General features: G+C 32.6%; 1 protein-coding gene across 4 annotated transcripts in view; it reads right to left on the minus strand.

The window, feature by feature from the left end:
* LOC145247934 (uncharacterized) overlaps nt 1-26439 on the minus strand; it is a 93473-nt gene extending 67034 nt beyond the window's left edge. For 2 of the 4 annotated variants that reach the window (XR_013863307.1, XM_080109574.1), the window contains exons 1-2: nt 26156-26406; nt 25679-25748 (exon numbers count right to left, since the gene is read on the minus strand). The gene's annotated coding sequence lies outside the window, so the exon portion shown is untranslated. Of the gene's footprint in view, nt 1-25678; nt 25749-26155 lie in introns of all 4 variants that reach the window. The other 2 variants (XR_013863306.1, XM_080109573.1) reach the window with 1 other exon arrangement.
* Between the last annotated feature and the right edge of the window lie 695 nt (nt 26440-27134).

The following is a 27134-nucleotide window of genomic DNA, read 5'->3' on the forward strand; positions in this document are numbered from 1 at the left end:
CCCAGATTAACTATTATATTTATTTAAATAAATATAAACCTATTTATTTTTCAAAATTACTTGCCTATCACAACATGGGGTACAACTTGTATGAAATGCTACAAGAGGTTCTTAGTTGTTGCTTTTTTTTCTGAAGGTAAGTTTACTTTCACAGCCTTAAAAAAAAATAAAATAATTTTTTTTTTTAATCGATAACATCCGTAACAGAACCGCTGACATTAGGTAAGCAGTAGCAGCCATATGCACATGACCAAGTTGGCTGCATGATGTGACAGCAGAGATAAAAAGGACATGAATGTTCAGAGAAGCAGGTATTTAAAACTTGTTAGAAATATAAAGGATTCGAAACGCTCGATTGAGACAGGGTAGAGCTAAAATAGACGGGTTACACATGTGGCCTGTGAGCGACAGAGAAAGATGTGCTGTAAACATGGCCGGACAAAGACAGAGTAACATGTGTTCGACAGCAGAGTCTTGTTAAACACATTGGAGTACGAGAAAACACTTGAATGAGAGACAAGGAGTCATTCTGGAAGTAACTGTAAATAAATGTCTGTTGTTTCAATTGAAAAATTAAAAAAAAACAAAAAAAAAACAGCAAGTCGAATTCTTTCCTTGTGACTGTCTGCATACAACGTGTGGGTCCCCAGAGTTTACATGCAACAACTACGTTACTCAACTATCAATAAAAAAATTACATTTTCCTTTGGAAATAGATAAGCATTCAAGACAAAGAGATAATTAAGACACCTCGTAAACGATATGATCCGCATACATATTTTCAGTTATTCATCTTTTCTCGTAAAAAATCTATATTCTTTAAATACGGCATAATCACATTGACACACCAGTTCCTGCTGGATCACCAAAGTTAAGCAACATTGAACCTGGTCAGTACTAAATGGGTGACCATTTGGGACTTTCAGGTGCTGTATGTGCTCTCCGCTTATCTCGGCATTGTTCCCAGTCGTCCTGGACTTCTCCTTGCCACTGGACTCAAACAGTGCCGATTCAGGAGAGGTGTGGTTGCCAATTGCGTATCCCTTGCCTCACAATTACACACGCTACTTCCCCTAAGGGGTATCCTTTATCTTTCGAGACTGAATGGAAGCATGGAACATTCATCTTTTCTTGTAAAAACTATATTCTTTAAATAGATACCAGGGGCGCTCCAAAAGTAATGCCTCCTACTGAATGGATCAGAGGGGATTGCAAATTGCATTGTTATGATGCCTGAACTTATGCATTCATCATCTGAAAGTTCAATCTCTTTGTTGTAGATATTGATGGTGAGGAACTCTAAGAAAGGAACCCTTGTCATGGACAGGCATCACTGAATTTCTAGCAAGCAACAGTGCATTGAGAATGGTGGTGATGAAGCACAAAAGTAGCACTACATGCTGTATTTTCGTGGACATCGGCAATACTACATACCTAATGTGCTTCAACAAGTCATATCTTTTTTATTTGTGGGTCAATTTTTAAAAGAATTACATTGATGGAAAGAGAATAAAATAAGCATTCCAATGATGTTAATTTATTTTTCTTTTATACGTTCAATGTTTTTATGCTCCAGGTTAAAAATGAAAAAAATGGCAAAATATGACGACCACAAAAAGGGAAACTGTTTTTTCAATGTTTACATTTGATACGTTACGCTTGGATACACATGCACGGGGTTAAGTTTGATTGGATATGGCTGAAATTTTACAGGTTATATAAGCATAGAAGTCTTCTGGAATTGGATTTGTATTTTTACGGCCACAGGAAGCAAAGTTACGACCAAGCAAAGCTGATGAAGAATATTTCAAAATTGATAAGATAAATGGGCATATATCATTCATTTTCATGTAGATAATAGTTTCAGAATTATTTTCATGTATAATATGTAAATATTTGATAATTATTAATTGTGCGGAAATTTCTTTAAAATGTTATCTTTTAGAGAAATTCAAATCTGCTTAAAGCGAAGCGGCTTGCTAAGCGCTAATGTGCTGAGTTAACTAAAGTATTCTCTTAAAAATAGAAAACTGTTTTTTTACTTTCGTCTTACTAGACTAATCATTTTTTATTGAGTTTGTCAATTCAAAAAAAATTATTTTCAAGCTTTTCAAATTTGATTTCCAAACATACTATTTTGTTGTTTTTAACACTTTTAGTACACATTTGCTAAAAGTGTTAAAAAAACAAAAAAATGTGTTAAGTACATGCGTTTAACTTTTTACTTGTACTTAAGGTAGAATTGTGTTTTTTAGTCGTCAAAACAAACAAAAAAAAAACAAATATATAATAAATAAAAGGTACTTGTGCACTTATGCTACCATGCTGAAATAATAACATTATTTAAAAACCCATTCTTAACATGAACAAGGAAGGGTGTTTTCTGTTAACTATTCTGTACTTTCACCTAACAATTAAATAAAAAAGATATCGTGAAACTTGCATTGATTTTTAACTCATTGTCAAGACCATTTTTTCCGAATCTGTAAAACAAACCCGTTTTTTTTTTTAACTAAGGATATCTAAATAATAATAATAATTATTATTATTAGGCGGTTCAATAAAGAATTTAATTGGGATACATTTCGTAAATTTTAAACTTGTTTCCACCTTATCATTTTTCTTTAAAATGACTACCATTTAAAGTCTTCGGGTACGCTGAAAACGAATATCACATTTAAATTTTCTGCAAATAGTAGCTTTCCGGATATTAAGCAATGTCATTTCTTATGTTATTGCTGGTGGCCATCTTGGTATGCGCGTTTGTGCATAGTTTCTCGGGGTTGCGTTTGCGCGCTTGTGCATACTAAGATGGCCACCAGTGATAACATAAGAAATGACATTGCTTAATATCCAGAAAACTACTTACTTGCAGAAAATTTAAATGCGATATTCGTTTTCAGCATACCTTAAAACTTATAGAAGTAATCATTTTAAATGTTAAGGTGGAAACAAGGTAAAAAATTACCGTATTATTTCTTTGTTTACATAATTGAATTTTCAGTAAAACAACAGAATAGAAATGACGAAAATTACCATCAACTGGTGAATATATAGTTGTTGCTTATCAGGATTCCTGGTATCCTGATACTGTGAAAGCTACATCGAGGATTCGTGTAGAGCACGATTTATGGTTGTATCTCAGAAAATAGGGGTATATTTGGGACCAGATAGAGAGGATTTACGAAACTGAAAATTGGACTGGTTCCAAAATGCATAAGTTCTGGTCGACTATGGGAATTTCCATCTTTTACAGAAATCTAAAATCTATACGAAAAATTTTCTTTGATTTATTTCTGAAATTAATTCATATATACTCAATTTTTTTTATTCTTTGAGGGGAGTAGTAAATAACCGGCCATGAATGCTTTTTAGGCATTCAATGGCTACACCCAAGATTAAGCTCTCCTTTGGTGAGGAGGCAGGAAAATTCCTATTCTCAATAAAGCTATATTTAAATATCACTATAATACTTAGTTTTGTTCATAAACACCCATTGTATGATACCGTGTACAAGTTTTAAAAAAATTGAAATTTGTACATCTAATACATCAGATTTGACTGCATAATCAGAAAGAGCACACAATTTTACATAAGAGTGCCAAGTTTCATGAGAATAGCTTGAAAAATAAATAAATGGTGGTGAAATTACCGAATTTATTGAAATGTTGAGGTCCATAATTTAGCCTACTTTTTCTAAAGAAAAATGTCCACGGAAAAGCATAAATTTTGGCACTTAAAATTCTCATAACTTTTGAACTACTGATGGTATTTGCATAATTCAAAGAGTTTTAAGCATCTTTTACATAGCTCTTTTCATGCAAGTTGATAAAATAACAATTATCTAAAAAGAAAAAAATCAACTTGTAATGCTAACAAAAGGTTGCTCGTTTTTATTGTACCACTCCCATCTTCGTAGCTCTTCAACTTTTTTAGTTAAAAAAACACAACAACGATCACTGGGGATACAGTTATGAGACTCAGCATACCAATCCCGTCAAATTAATCAACTGAAGAAGGCCAGAGGATGAATTGGCAGAAACGTGGTGAAACAACTATAAAGATGTGGATAACAGTTTGCAAATAAATAAATAAATAAATATTAAAATATAAACTTTAATTTTGCAATGACCATTGTATTAACCTATTTATTTAAAAAAAAAAATTTGAATATCACAACATGTGGTACAATAATATTTTTGCAAAAACCTATTTCAGTATTTCTTGACGTAAATATCCCCAACAAACTTGACAAGCAGCAAAATCCCACCCTACACAGCAGAGATCGCCAGAAAGCCTTCTACTGTCATAGTTTCTTCCCCAGAACTGATAGACTTTGGAACTCCCTTCTGGGTTCCTGCTTCTCCGACTAAACTGATATAGAGATATTCAAGTGTAATGTAAACAAACATCTTGCTGCTCAACTTCCTACATAGTGTCCTTGCAATTTATGTCCTAAATAGCATCAAAGTCGCACGATGTCTTGTTTGAGTGAAAATGCAATAAAAAAAATTTTTTTTTTTAAACATATTTAATCAACAAATAAGTTTTGATAAAGCTGATATTTTTCTGGATAATACGCAAAAATTTAATTTTGGGACAGAAAAATCAATTACATGCAGCAAATATTATTTATTAACTGCGGTGTGATACGATTCCATACCTCGAGACGACGGCTGCCGGTGGTGACATTGCGAAATAAAATATGCGTATCAACAAAGAAAATTATAAACAAGACAAAATATATATTGACATATATTGATGTATTTGTCAGTTCAATATGGGAAACATTATTGGATATAGGGGTTATAAATGCTCCTTATGCCTTGACATTTTGAAGCCTAATGCTTCTCATCAGAAGAGGAGGAAAGAGCTAGGTTACATATATGATGAATGTGATAATTAGTCTAGGGTTACGTTATGAAGGAAATTTTAAAATATATGAGATAGAAGGACGATAATAAAAGGAAGGTAGCGAAGGGATCTGGGGGAAGAGGCGATCATATTATATTTCAAGATGCTGACCATCTTACCATTTATTTCTTCAAGTATGATGGCATGCACAACTCTTGACAGCACCTGTTTCGTAGTGCATAATCATTCATGTAATAATTATGTCAATTTCTTGAATTTATTCTGCCCTTAACTTTAATATATATATATATAAATTATTTATTAATATATTATTTTTTATTTTTTATATATATATATATATATATATATATATATATAATTTATTAATATATTATTTTTTATTTTATATATATATATATATATATAATTTATTAATATATTATTTTTTATTTTATATATATATATATATATATATAATTTATTAATATTATTTTTTATTTTATATATATATATATATATAATTTATTAATATATTATTTTTTATTTTATATATATATATATATATATATATAATTTATTAATATATTATTTTTTATTTTATATATATATATATATATAATTTATTAATATATTATTTTTTATTTTATATATATATATATATAATTTATTAATATATTATTTTTTATTTTATATATATATATATATAATTTATTAATATATTATTTTTTATTTTATATATATATATATAATTTATTAATATATTATTTTTTATTTTATATATATATATATAATTTATTAATATATTATTTTTTATTTTATATATATATATATATAATTTATTAATATATTATTTTTTATTTTATATATATATATATATATATAATTTATTAATATATTATTTTTATTTTATATATATATATATATATATATAAATATATAGATATATATAAATTATTTATTAATATATTATTTTTTATTTTCATGTGTAATCACCTTTTTCTTCACAATATTCCCTCTGCTTCACTTTTTTTGTTATCAAGTAAGATCTTTGACTTAGTTGTTGTTTCATCAAATACTTTTGCATGCAAAATCCGATCCCGCATTTTGCTAATTCCTACCCTCTGATGAGAAGGAAAGTATTTCTTCGAAACTCCGCGGATTAAGGACTATCCATTTATCTAGTGTTTCTTTTTCAGATTAAATATGTTTTTAACTCATTCCAGAGTGTTTTTTAACATGTTTTATTAACTGTTTGCTCGTGTATATATATATATATATATATATATATATATATATTATTGTTCTAGAATGAAATCTCAATGTACCAAATCTTTGAATGATATGAGATTTGCATATGTGTAGTAAGAACGCGGATGCATAGTGTCTAATTACTGAAAGTGTAACATACAGACTAACTAAAGGAGGAACAAGTAGAATAACATTTTTCTTATTCATACTTATCGATAAACACTGATTTTCAAACTGATTAAACGTTTTAAAGTGAGTAAATGCCTACTAAAAACTTTTCAGATAGGTAGAAGAGTAACTTATCTTGCCTTCGATAACATTTATTTGTTGTATATTTGTTTTTTTACTGCATTTTTGTATCTGTAGTGAAGAAACTTCTGTTTAAATCCTTGTTTTCTGTGAGTTTCACTCAGCAACACTCAGTGGATGACGAAAACCAACCCGGAAAATGCCGAGTGAGCTTATTCTCTGAGAAATCGAGTGGGAAAAAGAGACGCGAGCAGACGACACCAAATTGGAAGAGAAAGGAAAGAGAAGAGTTTCATTGCGCTTCAAATAACAAGTCTTTATTTTTGTGACAAGGAAGGAAAATGAAATGCTTTCTTTCAATCGGCAGAATTACTATCTCTAAGGAAACAACCTATACTTAGGAAACCATAAGTATCCCCCCTCCATAAAAAAGTGTAACCATAACCCCCTACAATAAATGTAATATATATATATATATATATATATATATATATATAAAAAATCGTATTTTCAAAAAGAAATTTTTGCAGAAACGCATTAAAAAAATTTTTTTTAAAAAACATCTCCAGAAAAAAAACTCAAATAAACCTAGAACCCCATCTTCCAACGTAGACCCCTACTACCATGTCTCCTTCTCCAACATCAGGGGTCTACGTTCCAACCTTCCAGAGGTTGAAACCCAATTACAGGAGACGACACCGGACATATTCTTTCTAAGCGAAACTGGAATAGGGCGGACCATTTCCCTAGAGGAGTTCATAATTAACGGATACTCTAATTTAACATCTAAACCTGACCCCCAAGATCGCCATGGGCATGGAATATGTGCCTACATTAAGGATGGCTTCCCGTGTGGCAGGGATATCTCTAGAGAAGATCCTAATTTACCTTATATGTGCTTCCGGGTTGCACTTGCTTACACCACTGCATTTATATTTGCCCTCTATCGGCCCCACAACAGCGGAGTTACTATCTTTAAGAGCACATCTGAGAAAATAGACCACATCCTGTCTGCACACCCCTTGGCTAACATCCACATTTGTGGTGACTTGAACGTCCATAACGTGGAATGGCTGACCCACTCAAATAAGACGGATGATGAGGGAAGGTTCTGTCATGATTTTGCCATTGCTTATGACCTCACCAGATTGTTCGTGAGCCCACCCGTGTGGCTGATACTACAGGTCAATATGCAAGCCTCCTAGACCTTTTTCTCTCAACTTCCCCTGAGCTATGTTTATGTTCCGTTCTTTCTCCTCTAGGATCCTCCGACCACTCCGTCGTATCAGTTAAGATAAAAATGAAATGTAATAAGTCCCCAGGCGTACCCCTCCACCATACTGTATACCGATACTCCATGGGTGACTGGGATAGCTTCCATACATTTATATCTGATCTACCTCTGCATTCCATGTTTAAAAAGGATGTGTCCTCTATAGTATCAGACCTGACCGAATGGTTAATTGTAGGCATAGACCGATTCATACCATCTAAAAAATTCCAACAAAAACCTACCAGCCAGCCATGGTTCTCCCCAGAATGTGCTGCTGCCATCGCGCATAGAAATCACTTTTTCAATAGCTACTAACGTAATAGATGCACTGAGACTAAAGCTGCTTTCAGGAACGCCAGCAACCACTGTAAAAGAGTAATAAAAAATGCAAGAGAGCTATATGCCCAGTCTGTTAAATCCAAAGTAGCTGATCAGTGGCTTGGTTCCCACCAGTTTTGGCAAATAACAAATAGGATCCTGAACAGAAGTGTGTGTTCTATCCCAACCATTATCAACGGTCCAGAGATCATCTCGTCAGCTTCAGACAAGGCCAAACTATTTGCCAAGAACTTTGCAGCTAATTCTACCCTATGCGACAAAGGCCATCAACTCCCCATATTTCCTCCTATAACACAGAACAAGCTAGGTAACATACAAATATCTGTGCATGAGGTCGCCAAGCTAATCAAGAACCTTGATTCCAGTAAAGCTACTGGCCCTGACGGCATCCCAATTATAGTGTTAAAAAAGCTTCAACCAGAACTTGCTCCCATACTTACGAAACTGTTTAAGCGTTGCCTTAAGGAGAAGTGCTTTCCAACACCCTGGAAAACCTCATCAGTATGCCCTGTATTTAAGAACTCAGGTGATAAGTCATCTCCCTCTCAGTACAGATCAATAAGTCTCCTGTGTGTCATGAGTAAGTTGCTGGAATCCATATTAAATAGAGAAATAGTCAACCACCTCAGCAGAAATAACCTTCTTAGTGACACGCAATATGGTTTCCGTTCTGCAAGATCTACCGCAGATGTGCTAACAGTTATATCTCATAGGATTAGTGAATCTCTTGACAAAGGCTTCCTTTCTAGGGCAATTGCTCTTGACATATCAAAGGCCTTCAACAAGGTATGGCATAAAGGCTTACTTCACAAGATCTCTAGCTATGGTATAACTGGAAATATTCTCTATCATTAAATCCTTTCTCTCTGATAGGCTCATAAGAGTAGTGGTTGATGAACAAAAATCAGAGGCCTGCAGTATTAATGCTGGAGTCCCTCAGGGGTCCATACTGGACCCAACTCTCTTCCTGATCTACATCAATGATCTCCCTAAATAAATACTTAAATCATTTGTTGACATCTATGCTGATGACACGACCATCTACGGCAACACATCAAAGGCTGTAAATGACAAAGCTCTCTCTGATTCTCTCTCCTCTGATCTCGAACGAGTGGCTCAGTGGGGGAAGACGTGGCTGGTTACCTTTAATACATCTAAAACCAAACTCCTATCTTTACATCATCAACGCTCTGATCCCCATCTGGCATCAATTGAAATGGATGGCTCTCGTCTAGGAGAAGCCCCATGTTTTGACAAGCTTCTGGGCTTGACCTTCACTCCTGATCTGAAATGGAACACGTACATCAAGTCTGTTGCCAAGGTCGCTGGAAAAATGGTGGGATCCTTCTACCGCTCCAGAAGATATCTCACTACTGATGCAATTCTCTATCTATATAAAAGCCAAGTATGTCCAAGGATGGAATACTGTTGCCATATCTGGGCAGGAACTGCTCAAAACAGCCTATCCTGCCTTGACAGAGAACAAAATAGACTTTGTGGCTTAGTGGGGGATGCCCTTTTCTCTTCCCTGCAACCTCTCTCCCACAGAAGAGACGTTGCAAGCCTATCTTTGTTTTATCGTTATTTCCATGCCAGGTGCTCGTCTGAACTCAATCTCTGGTCCCCCCTCGCCAATCTTTTTCGAAAAACACCCGTCTAGCTGAATCCACTGTCAAAAACTTTCCCCACTCTTTATCTATGCCTAAATCAAAACGTAGATTCCATGAACAAAGCTTCTTTCTTAGAACTGCACGCCTGTGGAACTCTGTTCTGTCTGCTTGCTTCCCTTCTGACTACAACTTGGATGTCTTCAAGTCCAACGTAAACAAATTCCTGATGAACCCCCCCCCCTTACGTAGACACTTTAAATATATAAAAGGCTATATGTTTGTCTGTCTCCATATTTTCAAACTATCTCTCTGAAACTAAAAGTCGCAGAGCAGCACTAGGGGCCTCAAATGATCGGATTTTTTACAGACTCATTTTATGGGTCATTAGCCAGTTAAAATAGTTTTTAACGTATCAAAATTGAAAAACTCATTTATTTTGTACATTCATCTTAGTTTATTTTAATTCTTAATTTTTAATCAGCTCATATGCGTGTCACATTGGTACAGTGGTAATGTCATAAGCTTTGAATGCTACAGTTTTGCTTTTTGGTTTTCTAGCTGATGGTACCCAAATACTTTTTTTTTTTGTACTTTTGAAATCACAACTGTATAAAAATATATACAAAATCTGGACGAATTCAATACCTCCGTTCAGTCTCGAAAGACAAAGGATTGCGCAATCTCCAACCACATCTTTCCTGAATCAGCGCTATTTGAGTTCAGCGGTATGGAGAAGTCTAGGACGACTGGAAACACTTGTACCTCCTCGACGTAAATACCCCCGACAAACCCGACAATCTACTAAGTCTCATCCCTTTACAGTAGAGATCCCTAGGTGCAAGAAAGCCTTTTACTCCAATAGTTTCTTCCCCAGAACTGCAGGTGATTGGAACTCCCTTCCGGGATTCTGCTTTCCCAACTGTACTGATTTGCAGAAGTTCAAGTGTAATGTGAACAAATATCTTTCTACTCATCTCCCTTCATAATGACCCTGCTAATTAAGTCCCTGATAGTAGCCTCCTGCTTCAAAGTGGCACTGTGCTTTGTTTGGGGTGAAAATTGAATAAAATATATAATAAATAAAAAAAAAAATTTAAAAAAATAAACGAGATAAGTGGAGAGCACATGCAACATCTGGAATTCCCAACTGGTCACCCATTTAGTACTGACCAGAATCAGCATTGCTTAACTTCGGTGATTCAGTGGGAACTGGTGTGCCAACGTGATTATGCCGTATTTGGACAAATTAAAATATCATATTTAATCATTAATTAATTATATCATATTTGCTCATATCCTTACATGCATCAAACAAACTCCCTTCTCTATCACCTTCCCTTTTGATCTATATGAATCTCAGTTTATAGTACATTCGCACAGCCTAAGTAATTTTTAATTGGCTGACACCATTTTTGCTTACCCTAACCCGACAGTCTCCATGTCCTGTTATTCTGAACTAGCAATTTATGTACTAGTGGCTCTACACACTCAATATCTACCAGCCCCTCCCTAGAGAGAGCAAGCACTGAGAATATTGAATTTCAAGTAAAACAAATGGTACTTACATAATTATCATGTTGCAAATAGTAACATATCCAAAAATTATAAAAAAGAATAAGGCAGAAAAATAATTATAAATGAAAAAATAAATTTATGAAATGGAGCAAAAATCGCTATATTACGTGTACTTAAAAAAAAAAAAAAAGACCAGTTGTCAGGGGAGATAATTAAGTTCTGTTGCTTACGTCACATGACTAATGTAATTCAAAATGCTGGACAAATTTTATTCCTCATATGTTGTCCATCCGTTGGAACAACAAGGACCATCTAATTATCCTGTAAGGTGGGATGGGGTGAATGCGGAGATGGCTGATAAGCCCAATCTTTGCTTGAAAAGTTCTACTGCAGTGAGAACAGGGAATGGTAGCAGATGTTGAGGGTTTCAAAGCTTTGTTTTTTTTTTTCTGCCCTTTCTGCGCTTCTCTGCAGCAACTTTTTGGTTACTTTCATATTTGCGGGCACCGTCATGAACAGCTGTCCGCCACTTGGCTCCATCTAAAGCTGTCTGCTCCCATGATGACGAATCAACGTTGACAAAGTGAGGTTTTCAATTACCATGTTGCAACTCAGCAAACAGAAGCTTCTTGGGAAGTCTGTCGCCTGGCATGCGGGTTACATGACCAGCCCAGCGAAGCTGAACCTTCATCAAGATAATGGGGATGCTTGGGAGCCCAGCACGAGTGAGGACTTTTGTGTCTGGTATCCTTTCCTGCCAGCTTATGTCAAGCAGTTTCCTCAGTCTATATAAACTTTATCGAAAATTGTTTTTATTAATAATTATTTTTTTTACTAATTTTTTTATTAATAATTTTTACTAATTTTTTTTTATTAATAATTTTTACTAATTTTTATTTATTAATAATTGTTTTGTTTTTACCTATTGTTTCTTTTTTATTGTTTTCCATAATTTTTAGATATGTTACTATTTTTGACATGACAATTACGTAGGTACCATTTTTTTTTTAGCTGAAATTCAATATTTCGATTTTCGTTTGTTCAATTATAGAAGCATCAAGATTTTTATTGTTTTCACATTTTCTATAGGCTTTATATATGTCACATGAGAACTATAATGAGGGCAAAAATTCTTTGATATATCAGGAGCGCGTCCAAATAACTCAAGTGTTTCTTTGGTCACGTCACCAATTTGAGCTTTGTTTTTTTAACAATCAACTTCTTTTCCTCATTATTTTTTGGCGGGCCACCATAGCTAATTGTATTTTTTGGTGCTTGTATGAAATAACGAAAACCGAAAATTAAATTTCACTTAATTGTCATGTTGAAATTAGTGATATATCCAAAAATTACGAAAAATGATAAAGTAGAAAATTAATTAGTGAAGTAAATTGCAAATCTTACTTATATAACAGGGCTCTACATTGTGAGTGAAACAGTCGCATTTGTGAGTGATTTTTCAAAATGGCGACTAGAAATAATAAAACGCTCATCTTTTGACGATTGTATAGCTTTCACTGACAATCTTCTAAAGCTCACCACTGAGTGAAAAATATCTTTTCAACTTTTTTTTTTTAATAAAACAAACAAAGTTAAATTATTTAAACAATAAAAGTTTAATAAAACAATATACTCTTTTTTTTTAACGAAGGCTGTTTAAAAAATATCTGAAGAAATTAGAATGTTTATACCTTCAAGTATCAACATAAAATTTGTTGTATATTTAGAATTACACTTATTAAAAAAAAACACAGAAAAATTTTTATGATGTACATACTTGTCACAGAACAAAGATATCATATTCCAAAAATCATGTAGGTTTGGCGAGTAACTTTTCTATTTGGCTAGTAAACGAAAATACTTAGTTGTCAAAGGTCAACTAAAGATAAATTTGTCTGTAGAGCCCTGTATGATAACCAGATTATGTAGATTAGCAGGGGAGGTAACTGCATGAAATCTGGTAGATTTCAAAATAAAAATGACAGATCGCTGGATCGTGAAAGTAAAGGTTTTAATGTAGTACAAGTCCAATAAACTAATTCTTGATGAACCGCCCCCTTAAGTAATCCAATCTACCAAATTTCCATTAATAACGACTACTACAATAATTATCCCATTGATTACTGTACACTCAATAACCCTTATCCTCAAATGGCCTCAGGTCCTTGACAAGTGATGACTCCTATGTAAAAAAAAAAAAAAAAAAAAGTAGATAACATTCCTTTTGGTTGAAATTTAATTTTTCGATTTTTTGCTCTTATTCCGAACTTTAATACAAAAAAATGAAAATAATTTACCTATATTAAAAACAAAGAAAGAAAATATGTATGATGCATAAACCCATGACGAAACGAAAATGTTGTATTCCAAAAATCACGTAAATTGATAAATTAGTTTTATTTTTGTATAAGGAAATCAAATTTGGAGTATCCGAAGAGTAACTGTCTTGCCTGCCATTTTGAAAAAATAATGTCAAGAAATAAAGGGAGATAACTCAATAATTTATACTATAAATATCTTGTAATGCCTACGAATTCCCAGTTATCGCTTAAAATGTTTTTTGTTTTATGTTTTTTTTTTGTTTTTGTTTTTGTTTTCATAAAAATAAACTATTTACGCAGAGTCCACGTTCCCCGTGAAGTACCCTGCGAAAGTTGAAAGTGGGTTCGAGGCCTTTAAATTGCTGAATGGGAAGCAATTTCGGTTATTTTCTAGAACAGTGTTACCCCCCCCCCCCCCCCAAGCCTACCTAGAGAAATAGTTTCTCTTTGGTTTAGGTCAGGAACTCGACTGCGACCTATAAACTTTAAGTTGACATTTTAAAGGCTTCTAAATGACATTCGAATCTCCCACGGTCACGATAAACATCGTTGTCAGACATGTTGGTCTTTTTTTTTCTTCTTTCTTTTTTTTTTTTTCATTGTTATAAATAAGCTGTGACAACCCGGCGTTGTCCGGGACTTTATTTATTTATTTTTTCTTTTTTTTTACAAAAATATTATTTTTTCTCTTTTAAACAAATTATTATATAATACGATTTTGACGGGTAAATTAAAGGTACTTCTACAGTTTATCGTCGAAAATGGAGACGCCATTTTCTTTTGAACGACCTGTCGTTTAGAATCAGAGGGAGAACTCAGTATTTTAAACTATGGTCTTGGCATAAGTAGGAAATAAATAAAAATATTTTTTAATAAATATTTAATTATTACTGTTATCAAGTGGTCGGTTATTAATATATTAATTAAACCAAATTGTTACAGTTTTTATACGCATTTTGGTTTCTTCGTTATAATAGCGAACTCCAACGGCGAAAAAATTTCAAGTAAAACACAATAACAGTCGTTCCATTTGTTGGATTTTCGTAATTCTTGGATATATTACTATTTTCGACTTGACAATTAAGTACATAATATTGTTTTTGCTTAAAACGACACATAAAAATAATTGATATGTTGACTCTATATCTTAACAAACATCAAATTTTTTTTTAAAGGTGGGGTAATTGTGGTGATTTGGCGTCGGGGACAGATATCCTATTGCTACATATCGAATTATCGATCTTATCCACAATTTTGATACATCTGCAACTTAACATCCCCGAGAAAACTTAGAAAGTACGCAGACGGCACTCTAACTAAAATTAAAACAAATTGCTTATAAACTGCAGCAGCAGCACTAGTGCCACAATTATTAATCGCTTTTTCGAAGAATCTGTTCCTAACAACAATCACCACGATTACAAAAATCTTATCCACCCGAATGCATTTTTGTTTTTTCGTAAAGAAGCTATTTTAATCTTTTAGTAAGAGTTAAACTTATACTAAAATGGGCGGACCTGAACGAGAATCATCCCCCACCCCCATCCCAAGAACAACTTTCGAAATAAACACCCTCAACCTCCGCATGTTAAGAACGGTTTTCGGAATAAACATCCCCAACATCCCCATGGCTTTCGCTTTTTTTTAGTTTTTTTTTTTTTTTTTTGCAATTTTTTTTCCAGTGGATTACTATTGATTGGGCACTAATGTGGGGGGAGGGGGATTTTCGTTAGGTCCGCCCTAAAACGATTAAAACGGCCCGGCTCAGCTCACCCTTCCAAATCTAAAAGGCTTTATTAAACTGCCCCATAGAGTTAAGCTTGCTTAAGCATTCTTAGATAAATAACTATGATGCCCTTTCATAATTCCCCCGATAAAAAAAGTAAAGAAAACTGTATGATTTACGTACACGTGACTGAATGAAAATATCGCATTCCAAAAATCACGTAAATTAAGTAGTTCTATTTTTATACAGAAAGTTTTTTTTTTAAATGAATGAGTTTTTTTTCCAATTCTCAAAAATTTGAACTATTTGGAATTCTCTCCCTTATTTCCTCAACCTATTTTCAACATAGTGTTCTGTTGCGTTGCGATATCGTCGCTGTTCGTTTAGCCTAGGCACCGCCAATACTGGGGGGGGGACAGGTAAGTACTTTTTGACGGACCGTCTTTTTAAAAATCTACCAAAAATCAGGTAATTATCCAATCAATACGAAATTTTCAGCGATTATTAAGAGAAGAATGAACTTTATAACAGTGTACTTATTTTTCATAAACGATATATATATATATATATATATATATATATATTGTTTGTTTACAACCCCCCCCCTTGTTTTGAGTGGGTTCTAAATATGCTTAAAATAATCATCTAAAACTGAACAAAACATATTGTGTTGTTGTAAGGGACAGGATTATAGATGTAAAAAGAAAAAAAAAACTTTTTTTGCATACCTTATTTTGACGTCTGAATATCAGAACTTCGATTGTGTTTAATTATTCCGCTTTTGAGTTTTGAAGCGTGAAATTCGGTGAATATGTTAAGTAAAATAATTAATCAGCAAAACAAATTAATTAAGCAAAACAAAACAAAAAAAAATTGTTTAAATATTTATACGAAAAAAGCCATTTTAAAATCTTTCATAAATAAATTAACAATTTTTTGGGGGGGCGAGCCGAATAATGCATGACCATTATTAAACAGGGAATGCTTTGAAGAATCGATACAAAAATAAAATCGATAAATATTGTGCCCTTTGTGTTAAAAATAGCATTTTTTCGATCCCGTTTGAAAATGTTTGCCACCTTTCGACTACGGTGGACTGAAATAATTTTTTTTATTCTGCTTTGAATTGCCCCCCCCCCCCACACACCATTTTGGGGAGTCTGGTTCCCACACATACACATTAAAAACCAAACTCATACAAATGTTCACCCATCTGGTACTGGACAGCCTCAGCGTTAATAATACATTGAAATTTTCGTCACTGAAAAATAAGTTTTTTTTGCCTGTTTGGTCTTCCATGGTTTGCTTTTTATCAAGTACAAATGTAAACATTGTATCAAATCGACGCGAAGTAACTGGTTGCCTATATGAATAGGTGGAATTATTTGAAATTCAGGTACTTATATTATAATATTTTTACATATTCTCATAGAAAATCGCCCTAAATCTTAGACAATAAATAAACAAATTAATTCTTTCAAAAACCTTTTTTTTTTCTTTTTTTTTTTTTTTAACTATTTATATACGTTTTTTGTGCAAGACAAAAAATGTCAATTGTTAACTTTTGGGGAAAATTTAACATTTAAAATTTAATTAAAAATAGTAGAAAAGTTTTACATTATTCTGCTTTCTATATAATAAAATTCAGGGTTTTATCTTTCTGGAAAAAAAAGTTACTCAGAAATAATGGATTTTAATAAATGTAATTTCGTTTTAAAAAACAACAACAACTTGATTTTTCGGCCATTTTTTGGCGGTGTCTAGTTTAGCCATAAAATTTGATTTTCTTATAAAAAAAAAAAATTAAACTACTTGATCAATTTACGTAATTTTTGGAATACGATATTTTCGTCACGAATATGTATGTCAGAGAACCTTTTGGACAAGCAGTAAGCACTTAAAAGCTTGCTAATAAGGTTGAAATTTTTATAAATAGAGATTTCAAAATTACTTTAACAACAATTATAGCTTTATAATGACCAAACGATGAATTTAATTATCAAATTTAACTTTCAAACTAATATTTAAAAATTAATTTAATTAAAAAAATATATATATATATATATCGGCATAAACAGGGGGATAAAAGTAATAAACCCGGGCAACTCCAGGAAATACAGCTAATAAAGCAATAAGGAATTTGCTTAAGGGAGGTCACTCAAAAGTCATTTATTTTATGATGATTATTCAAGTTATTTCCCTTATAAATAAATAAATAAATAAATAAATACGACAGACTTTTTAAATTATTCGAGTTTTCTTCAAGCAAAGTCCCCCGACGCTTGCTGCGGGCCTGTCGGACTAAAATCAAACATTAAAAAAACTTATATAAAAGAAAATATTCCCCAAAAAGGTAAATTTTTACTTTCTTTCCACTTTAACACTCACCTTTAAAAAATGACAATTGTAGATAATGGCTAATAGCCTAGACGCAATGAATTAGTGTGTGGCCTGTGGCCGTCCGGATGGAGGATTTCGGCAGTCAAAATATTATAAAAGAGATTAGGTAAAAGTACAAAAAATAGTTAACAATAGTTTGGTACAAAAATAAAAAGCCCTCTCCCCATGTTAATAATGGCTTTCTAAATAACATTAGTTTACGATGCGTAAACTGCACAAGTACCGGAATTTGTTCTAACAATTTTGAGACTAAGATTATGCGGTAACTATGTAATATGATTAAAAGAACAGAAATTGGGGGAAATATATACAACAAATCATTGTTAGCAAACATTCACATGGAACATGAACTGGAGCAAATACATCGAGGACATTGTCAAGGCTGCTACAAAGAAGATGGGCTCCCTATACCGAGCTAGAAAACTACTCACACTTTACAGTATCTTGTATCTCTACAAAGCCACCATTCGACCATGCATGGAGTATTGTTGCTGTATCAGGATTGGTGCATCCACCACTAGTCTCTCTCTCTCTCTCTCTCTTGGATGACGGGGTCAAAAATGTTTCCATAAGTTCTGCACTGTCAATTAAGGTCCAACCTCTGTCCCATCGTCGCAATGTTGCATCCATGTGCCTGTTTTACAAGTACTTTAATCGAATGTGCTCTGATGAACTTGTCACATGTGTAGCCCCTCAACATACATACTTTAGACAGGCAACAAAATTCCACTCCTTCATTGTAGAGGTCCCTAGATGCCGGAAAGCTTTCCACTCCAATAGCTTCTTCCCTCGGACTGCTTGGCTTTGGAATTCTTTCCCTGGCACCTGCTTCCCTGAGAGTACTGACATGCAGAAGTTTAAATGTAATGTAAATAAACATCTTGCTCATGTCCTTATAAACATGGTCACAAAGAGTAACCCCTTGCGCCCAAATGACAACATGCCTTGTTTGGGGGAGAACATGAGTAAAAAAAAAAATACTTTTCTACTGACCTACATAGTTTTAAACTTACAAAAGTATTGGTTTATTAAATACTAGAAGGCAGCCCGGCATTGCCCGGTTGTAAAATACGCTTAAATATGATATTTTGATTAATGCAGATTTCGTATTCATTATTATATTGGACCCAATATGTAATGATTTAAAAGGTTTAAAAAAAAAAAAAAAATGATTTATACGCCACCATCGAGAATCGAAACCAAGACGTTTCATTTACTTTTTCCATTGACGTTAATGCCTGAGTTATAAAGACATGTTTGCTGCAAGGCAACAAATTAAAACATGAACCAATAGCTATTACGTTACACATGCATATTCGTAATGCCGTCATTCGATCTTTACCTGGCAAATTTCATTTTTTCCCCCACACTTTTGCACAGATTTTCCCCGACTAAAACCCAAATGTAAAGTTTCGCACGAGTTCGAATATATGAAGTTTCATGTCTGAGACCAAAAACTGACAGAGGAGTTTAGTAGGCAACATTTTTTAAACAAATTTATATATATATATGAGAGAGAGAGAGGGGGGGGTCGTGTTTACTATAAGCTTTTTACGCATGTAAAATATCTGCATGAATATAATCACACATAATAATTAACTAAAGCTGATCATCCCATAAGAAAACAGAAAAAAAACTAAAAGGGAATTAATTAAAATGAATGTTTAAAAGGAATATGCAAATTAGATCTTTTGCAGATGAATGCAATTCAACGACCTATATATAACCAAGTTGTATTTTCTTTTTAAATGAATAGAAAAAAAAAGAGTTTTTAATATGAATATCAATACACACACACACACACACACACACACACACACACACATATATAAAGATTTTGTCGATATTCCGTCTTGTGGAAACAGTTCAAAATGGCCAACACAGGTTCTATTCCTTCAAGAAAATAGTTAAAAAAGCAAAAAAAAAAAAAAAAAAAAAAAAAAAAAGATTACTCTACCACTAATCCTAAGTTAGATTCAACCCATAGTAAGATAATTTTTTAGCTTGAAGGTTGTGACCATGTTTAAACAAAATCGACTGTCTCCCCCCCCCCCCCGCCCCATGCATTTTGGTTAAGCATAAATGACAACAAATTCGGAGATAACTTTAAAATTATACCGATCGGTAGAAAATTAAATTTCCTTGCGTTTGGTAAAAGTTATTTGGTGTATAATTTGTTTACGATATCTGCTCTGTAAACAATGGCACATGACTAGCAAAGCAAAGCATTACAGCAACGTATCTAGAAAACGGTGACAGTGATATTGGGAAAAGAAAAAAAAAAGTAACCTTAGAAGTTAGTATTCCCAATGATACTGGGTTAAATGGAGCCAAGAGGTAAACGATAACGAAATACCACGGTCTTATGTACGACATGAAAAGAAACTGGAATCTTAGGAAGATCTCCATCATTCCGGTAATTATAAGAGCAATTGAACCCATGAAAAAGAATTTTATAAATTACCTGACAAATATATCCGGCGAACTAAGTGCAAGTGAGATACAAACAATTGCATTTAAATAGACGGTTAGAATCTTAAAAAGATTTTTCGGTTAGAATGTCTGGCATTCGGTAGGATGCAACATCCACATTCGTAGAAAAGAAAATTAGAAAAAACCAGAATATATATATATATATTACAATAGAACAATACAAGCATGAAAAGTAATATGGTTAAGCTTAAACATGGAAAAGTAAAGGACTAGTTGTTAAAACTGGAAAAAAAAAAAAGAACAAGATATTCTAGTAAAAAATATAAATTTATAACTTAAAATATTGCAACATTAAGAATTGATTATATAATGTTATAAATTGAATTAAACAAAATTATGATTGTAATCCATGGTTTTCCAGGCTTCCAATAAATTCATTTGTCCTTTGTTTAATTTCAGTCTTATTTTTTTTGCTCCCATAAACACGTATGTAATAACAATGTGCGGCACTCATCTGCTTTCAATAAAATACCCCCAATTATCTCCTTTCATGCTTTCATTCTGTTTCACTTGTTACTTTTCTTTTTGCGACAGCAGTGAATTAGTAGCAACAGTAGTCACTGAAGCGACGTGATTGCTATGGAAACCCGCCATAAAAAGCGTCGTTCACCTCCTTACAACTTTTGTTTTACTGAACGGAAATTGAAAATTTTTTTTTTTCACAGTATAGCTGAGAAGGGGATCTCTAAACTGTCATAATTGCTTGAAATTTGGTTGAAAAATGAGTGAGATTTAAATCAGTTCTAAATGATTAAAACTACCACTGAACCATATATTTAAACACGATAGTGTTTAGCTAACAACTTGGTACAATGATTACATAAAAAATAACAAAGTCCTTGTTTAGGTAGCTCAATAGTTCAATACTAGAGCTATAAATGTTTTTTTCTTTTAAGTTACCACGTTAATAAGTATAGATACTATTTTTCGGAAAGAGTTTCTGAGTTTGTATTGCTATACACATAGATTCGAAAAAGTTGTCAAAAAAAAAAAAATATATATATATATATATATATAACAAATAAATGTTACCAAAGGCAAGATAAGTTACTTTTCAACCTAACTGGATCATTTGTGTTTTTATTTAATATAAAATGTTTATTCAGCTTGACAAACATCCAGTGTTTACCGATGTATTGGAAAATTCAAAATGGCGCCGAACTCTCTGTTGAACACGGTAAGTTTGGGAAAATTAGTTAAAAAATAAAAAACTATACCAAATACAGTTAAAAACCAACCGAATATATGTCAGCGTATGTCACAGTAACATCTATTGAGCTAGTTTCTAACAGTAGTTTGTATATTTTTTATTTTTAACTTATTTTCCCCAAACTTACCGTGTTCAGCAGAGTTCGGCGCTATTTTGAATTTTCCAACACATCAGTAAACACTGTATGTTTGTCGAGCTGAATAAACATTTTACATAAAACAAAAACACTAAAAAAAATATCTACTTAAATTGAAAAGTAACTTATCTTGCCTTTGATAACATTTATTTGTTATATATTTGTTTTTTTTTGACAACTTTTCCGAACCTATGTGTGCAGTAAAACAAACCAGAGTTTCTTTTATTGGTCATAACATTGCGTACAATTGTTTTGGCCCACAAGTATATAATTGTTCATCAAATTATAACTTGCACAAGCTTGGGATTCATCAGCGCTTTAGAAAAAAAAAAAAAAAACAATATTTCAAAAGTTTTTTCCAGCCCACGAATAGGACCTTTCCAGTTAATACAGTCAGTATTTAAAAAAAAAATGATGAATGCTGACTGTATTAACTAGAAAGATCTTATTTGTGGATCGAAAAAAGCTTTTGAAATATTTTCTTTTTCTAAGGCGCTGATGAATTCCAGGATTGTGCAAGTTATAATTTGATGAAAGGTTACATTCTTATATGCCAACATTGAGCCGAAATAATTGTACCCAATGTTGTGACCAATAGAAGAATGTATCTAGCCTTATTAACGTGATTTCTTGAAAAAATAAATACTTATATTAATATAAAGTGAAGCAAAGTGTATCTGTTTTGATACTCCCGTTTCACTTCACCCTTTCCTATTCAGAGTGCCCCTTTTGGGGGAGCTAGATTTTCCCCACATTAAAAACCGACCTTGTATCTAACTCTGCCCTCGTGGGGAAGCAAATAAATAGGAACATTTGACATTCAGAAATAAACTTTTACTACCGATTTATCTAGTTTCATCAGTGCGTGAGCAGTTTGTGAGTGAGTTTCTCGCGTCGCGGACTCTGTATTGAATACATAAGTTTGTGAAAATGAGTTAAAACTAAAAAACTGTACAAAATACTGTTAGAAACCCACCGAATATCTATCAGCTTATGTTACAGTAACATATATTGAGTGGGTTTCTAACGGTATTTTGTATAGTTTTTTGTTTTAACTTATTTTCCCAAACTTACGTAGCCGTTGCCATTTGCATTGTTCAAATACATCGGTAAACACTGTATGTTATTCCAGCCGAATAAACATTTTACATTAAATAAAAACACACAAAAAATATCCAGTTAGGTAGAAAAGTAACTTATCTTGCTTTTGATAACATGTATTTGTTATACATTTGTTTTTTGTTTTTTTGACAACTTTTTCGAATCTGTGTATAATAATACAAACCCAAAATCCCATTTCAAATAATTTTTTAACATGAATCCCGAGATGTTCTGCTTGACCTCTGGGTTCGAAGTAACTCCCGAGTTTAAATGTGGTATTTTGGTGACTGAGATGATTATTTGAACTTACTTTAAAGTAAATAAAATCGTTTTTTTCTAAATTAACAGTAATTTATTGGGGTGGGGGTCCCCTATTAAAAACGATATTCGGGGCAACAGATCAATTTCTTTAAATATGTAAAAAGTTATTTATAGTTGCATTTTTCATAGATGTTTTAAGGTAGACAGTGAAGATTCCACATACAAGGGACATAACTCGTAACGCATATTTTAGATTACATTGTAATTGCGTTCAACTTGTGTACCCTATAGCAATAGACTTCTTTACTAAAAACAATAGCAAGTTGTTCAATGTTCTACTTGATGAATTTTCGTTAGTTTTTGATATATTACTATTTTCGACATAAGTAATATAGTTTTTGCTTAAAATGGCATATTAAAGAATATCGATCTGCTGCCTCTCTCAACTAGCACCCAATATTCTCCTGATGAAGGGTCCTAAAATTAATTTTCAACCGATATTTATTTCATAGTTACCTCATTTTTCCTACCTTGTCAAAATTGTCTAATTTTCTTATATTCGTATAAAACTGGACTATTACACAAGATCTCGTCGGGACAAGATCACAGCGTAGTATCTGTTCTTCAGATGCTGCACTTCTATTTCTTGTTTTCTTTCGGTGGAGGAGAAATCCTTCACGACTGAGACAATTTTTATTTTTGTACCTTTTCTCCACGTTAAAAAACGACCCTGGTGTCTAACTCTGTCTCGTGGGGAGGCATAGTAAATAGGTACATTCAACTCACATAATACGCATTAAATTATTTTTTATCATTATTTATTTATTAATAATCAAATTTTTATTGAAATCTAAGATTATCTTGAACTTTTCAGCTTTAAGATACCCGCCGAAACATTTCACAAATCACACTCAATATGAGAACAATAGTCCGATCAATATAAAGTAATAATTACAATTTATTTTAATAAAATACGCGGTACTTATGTATTTATGTTACAGTGCTGAAATAACGTCATTATTTAGAAATCCATTCTTAACATGGGGGAGGGGAAGGTGTAGTGTAACTATTCTGTTCTTTTACTTAACAATTTAATAAACAAAAATATCGTAAAATGTAAATTTAACTTGAAAAATACTATTTTTAAAAATAGCGCGTTGCCATAGTTTTGCACAAGCACAAAAACCTTCCATTAACCCCAACACTTGCCCTAAGTTCAAGTTGGCAACATGGGGGGAAAAAAATCGGCAATTCTGGAGTTTAAGATTTCCAAGCAAATTTAGAAATCCATTCTTAACATGGGGGGAGAGGTTGTTAACTCTTACGTTGCGTGGACGGAACTCTCCTGAAATGAAAACAATTCGTTTGTGAATGCTAAACTGAGTGCATTAATTCTCCCCAAAATTTAAACCATGTTGGTTTTTGAAAGATTTTTGTTGTTATCCTGGACTTAGATTTATGGTTAATTAAAGAGGATAGCTTTCTTGGAGATGGCGTGGGGGGGGGCATATTATCATGATCACCTTTACTTTGATTTATTAAGTTGGTACTAGTGCAGAGAGTGATCCGGACGTAAATGATAACGTTATTATTTAAAAAGCCATTCTTAACATGGGGAGGGGAGGGTGTTTTGTGCCTATTGTATACTTCAACCTTACAATTGAATAAAAAACCATATCATAAAACTTTAATTAAACTTGGAAATACGATTTTAAAAAATAGCGCGGATCACTCTTTGCACTAACACCATTAAGTTTAGGGTCCTAAAGTACCGTTTAATATTTGACGATTTACTTGGTCTTGTTAAGAGCAAAGTGTAGTATCTGTATCTGTTCTGATACTACACTTCACTTCACCCTTTCCTATTCAAAGTGCCCCTTTTGGGGGAGCTAGATTTTCCCCACATTAAAAACCGACCTTGTATTTAACTCTGCCCTCGTTGGCAAGCAAATAAATAGGAACATTTGACAACTATTGGAGATGTAGTTTTCATCGTTTTATTTATTTATTTTAACTTACATTGTAGTAAAAAAGTAAAATATCCAATAAATGAAATTTAATATAGAATTTTTTTAACGAAACTACTTAAAACAAGTTTAAAATTTGGATCGGTACTAGTGCAGAGTGATCCGGACGTAAATAATAACGTTATTATTTAAAAAGCCATTCTTAACATGGGGAGGGGGTGTTTTGTACCTATACTTCAACCTTACAACTGAATAAAAAAAAAACATATCATAAAACTTTAATTAAACTTGGAAATACGATTTAAAAAATAGCGCGGATCACTCTCTGCACTAGCACCTTTGGATCTATCATTATTCCGTATTTATGCAGCTTAAAGACCGTCCTATTTTTATAAAAGATTTTCAAGTTAAATTCAATTTTTACGTTATCTTTTGTTTATTAAATTGTTATTAAGTGAAGGTACAGAATAGTTAACAGTACAAGTACAGAAGAATGTTTCTTATATTCAAGTTAGTATAAGGATCAATTTTTACAACGTGCCCCAGCGTATTATAAGCACCCCAACCTCCCCATGTTAAGAACGGCTTTCGAATAAACACCCCCAACCTCGAAAGCCGTTCTTAACATGGGGATGTTTTAGGGTGTTTATAATACGCTGGGACACGTCGTAAAAATTGACCAGCATAAGAAAATCGATATTGAATATTTTGGTGCTTCTATAGAATTTCAACCGAATTAAACGGACTTTTGCCAAACTAAACCTTAGGTTAGGGTTAGTTTAGGGTGCAAAAATATCTGTACAAATCCTGTACTTTAGAAATATATATATATATATATATATATATATATATATATATATATATATAAAATCACACACTTCGCTAAAGACGTTAAATTACTAAGTAATTTTAAAAATCAAAAATCGAATAATCGTATAAATTGAAAAAGATAATATTGGATGTTGAAAAACGTACGCAATTCAAAAGTCGAGTATTACGGCCCGTTTGTGTTTCTCAAAGGAAAACAGAATTTTCAAACGCGCACCTGTCGTAACAAAGAGTAAGAACAAATATAGGTAAAAAAAAAAAAGATAAAGATATATTTATATATTTTACTTTAGAAATAAAACAAACGACTTGTGGAAATTCGAAAATAAAAAAATATAACGTTGATTTTTAAAAAGAGCACACTTTTGTTGGTTTGTGATTGAATTAAGAATTGTAATTTGATTTAAAAAAAAAAAACAAAAAAAAAACGATATTTCCCCCTTTTTATGTAATTACAAAGATTATTATACAAGAAAGATAACAGCCAAATATATAAAAGAAAAGTAAATATTAACAAGAACGTAATAAAACAACCGAGAAAGATAGAGACTGAGAGATGAGGGTCTTCTTCATCACCAAGTGTGGGAATGGCATCATCCCAAAATCTTTAGAAAGATAACTTACCGAATACACCAAAGGAAAAAAAAGTGGTTGTTTCAAAGCGAGGAATTTCTCCTTCTTTTGTCTGCGAAGAAATAAGAATTATTCTTGGTTCTATTTGACTCGACATCGATGAAATAGACAGACATTTTTTTTCTGGGGGTGGGTTTCTCTTCGGTATTAATCCATATTATTTCAAATAAACAGTCTATGACTCTGTGTAAATAAGGTGTTCAAAATGCGACCTTGACATCACGGGAACTGCTGATGATGACGGAACGAAACGAAAAGAAAAACGAAACGAAACTAGCTATTTCTATTTTTGTAACTTTCCAGTTCGATTTACCTTAAATTCCGTTTTTCTCGTTTATTACGTCTTTTAATGGGCTATTTCTTGTATAAATCCAATTTAAATTTTTAATATATCTATAATATAAAGCTGAACGTCTGTGTGTGTGTGTGTCTGGTCCCGAATAGGCTCCTATATGATTGACTATTTTAAAAAAACTGATTACATATAATGATAGAAGATGTATCGAGACACAGGAATGGGTATGTTTGATCTTGCATAATAATGTTTCATTAAAATTGTGGGGTCTGCATACGCGCCTGGTCCACAAAGTATGGAAATAAAAAATTTAAAAATTAAAAAAAAAAAACGTTTACAAGTGTTTTTGATATAGATGTACATAATAATACTTTGATAAATATGTTTTAACTTAAATAGGGATGGTATAATAAAATTGTGGGGTCTGCGTTCGCGCCTGGCCTCCATAGAATGGAAATAGGCACAAACTTTAATAAAGACTGTTCATATCTATCTGCGTAAGTATACTTTGATAATTATGTTTCAGTTTGAAGAAATATGGTATGATAAAATTATGGGATGTTTGTTCGCACCTGACCTCCATAGAATAGAAATACGTCACAAAGTTTAACAAGGTTTTTAAATATAGATCCACAGAATATTGTGATAAGTGTTTCAGTGTGAACAGGTATGGTA

The sequence above is a fragment of the Euprymna scolopes genome, chromosome 26 (genome assembly GCF_053919585.1).
Source record: "Euprymna scolopes isolate OS-2025 chromosome 26, ASM5391958v1, whole genome shotgun sequence".
Lineage (NCBI taxonomy): Eukaryota > Metazoa > Mollusca > Cephalopoda > Sepiida > Sepiolidae > Euprymna > Euprymna scolopes.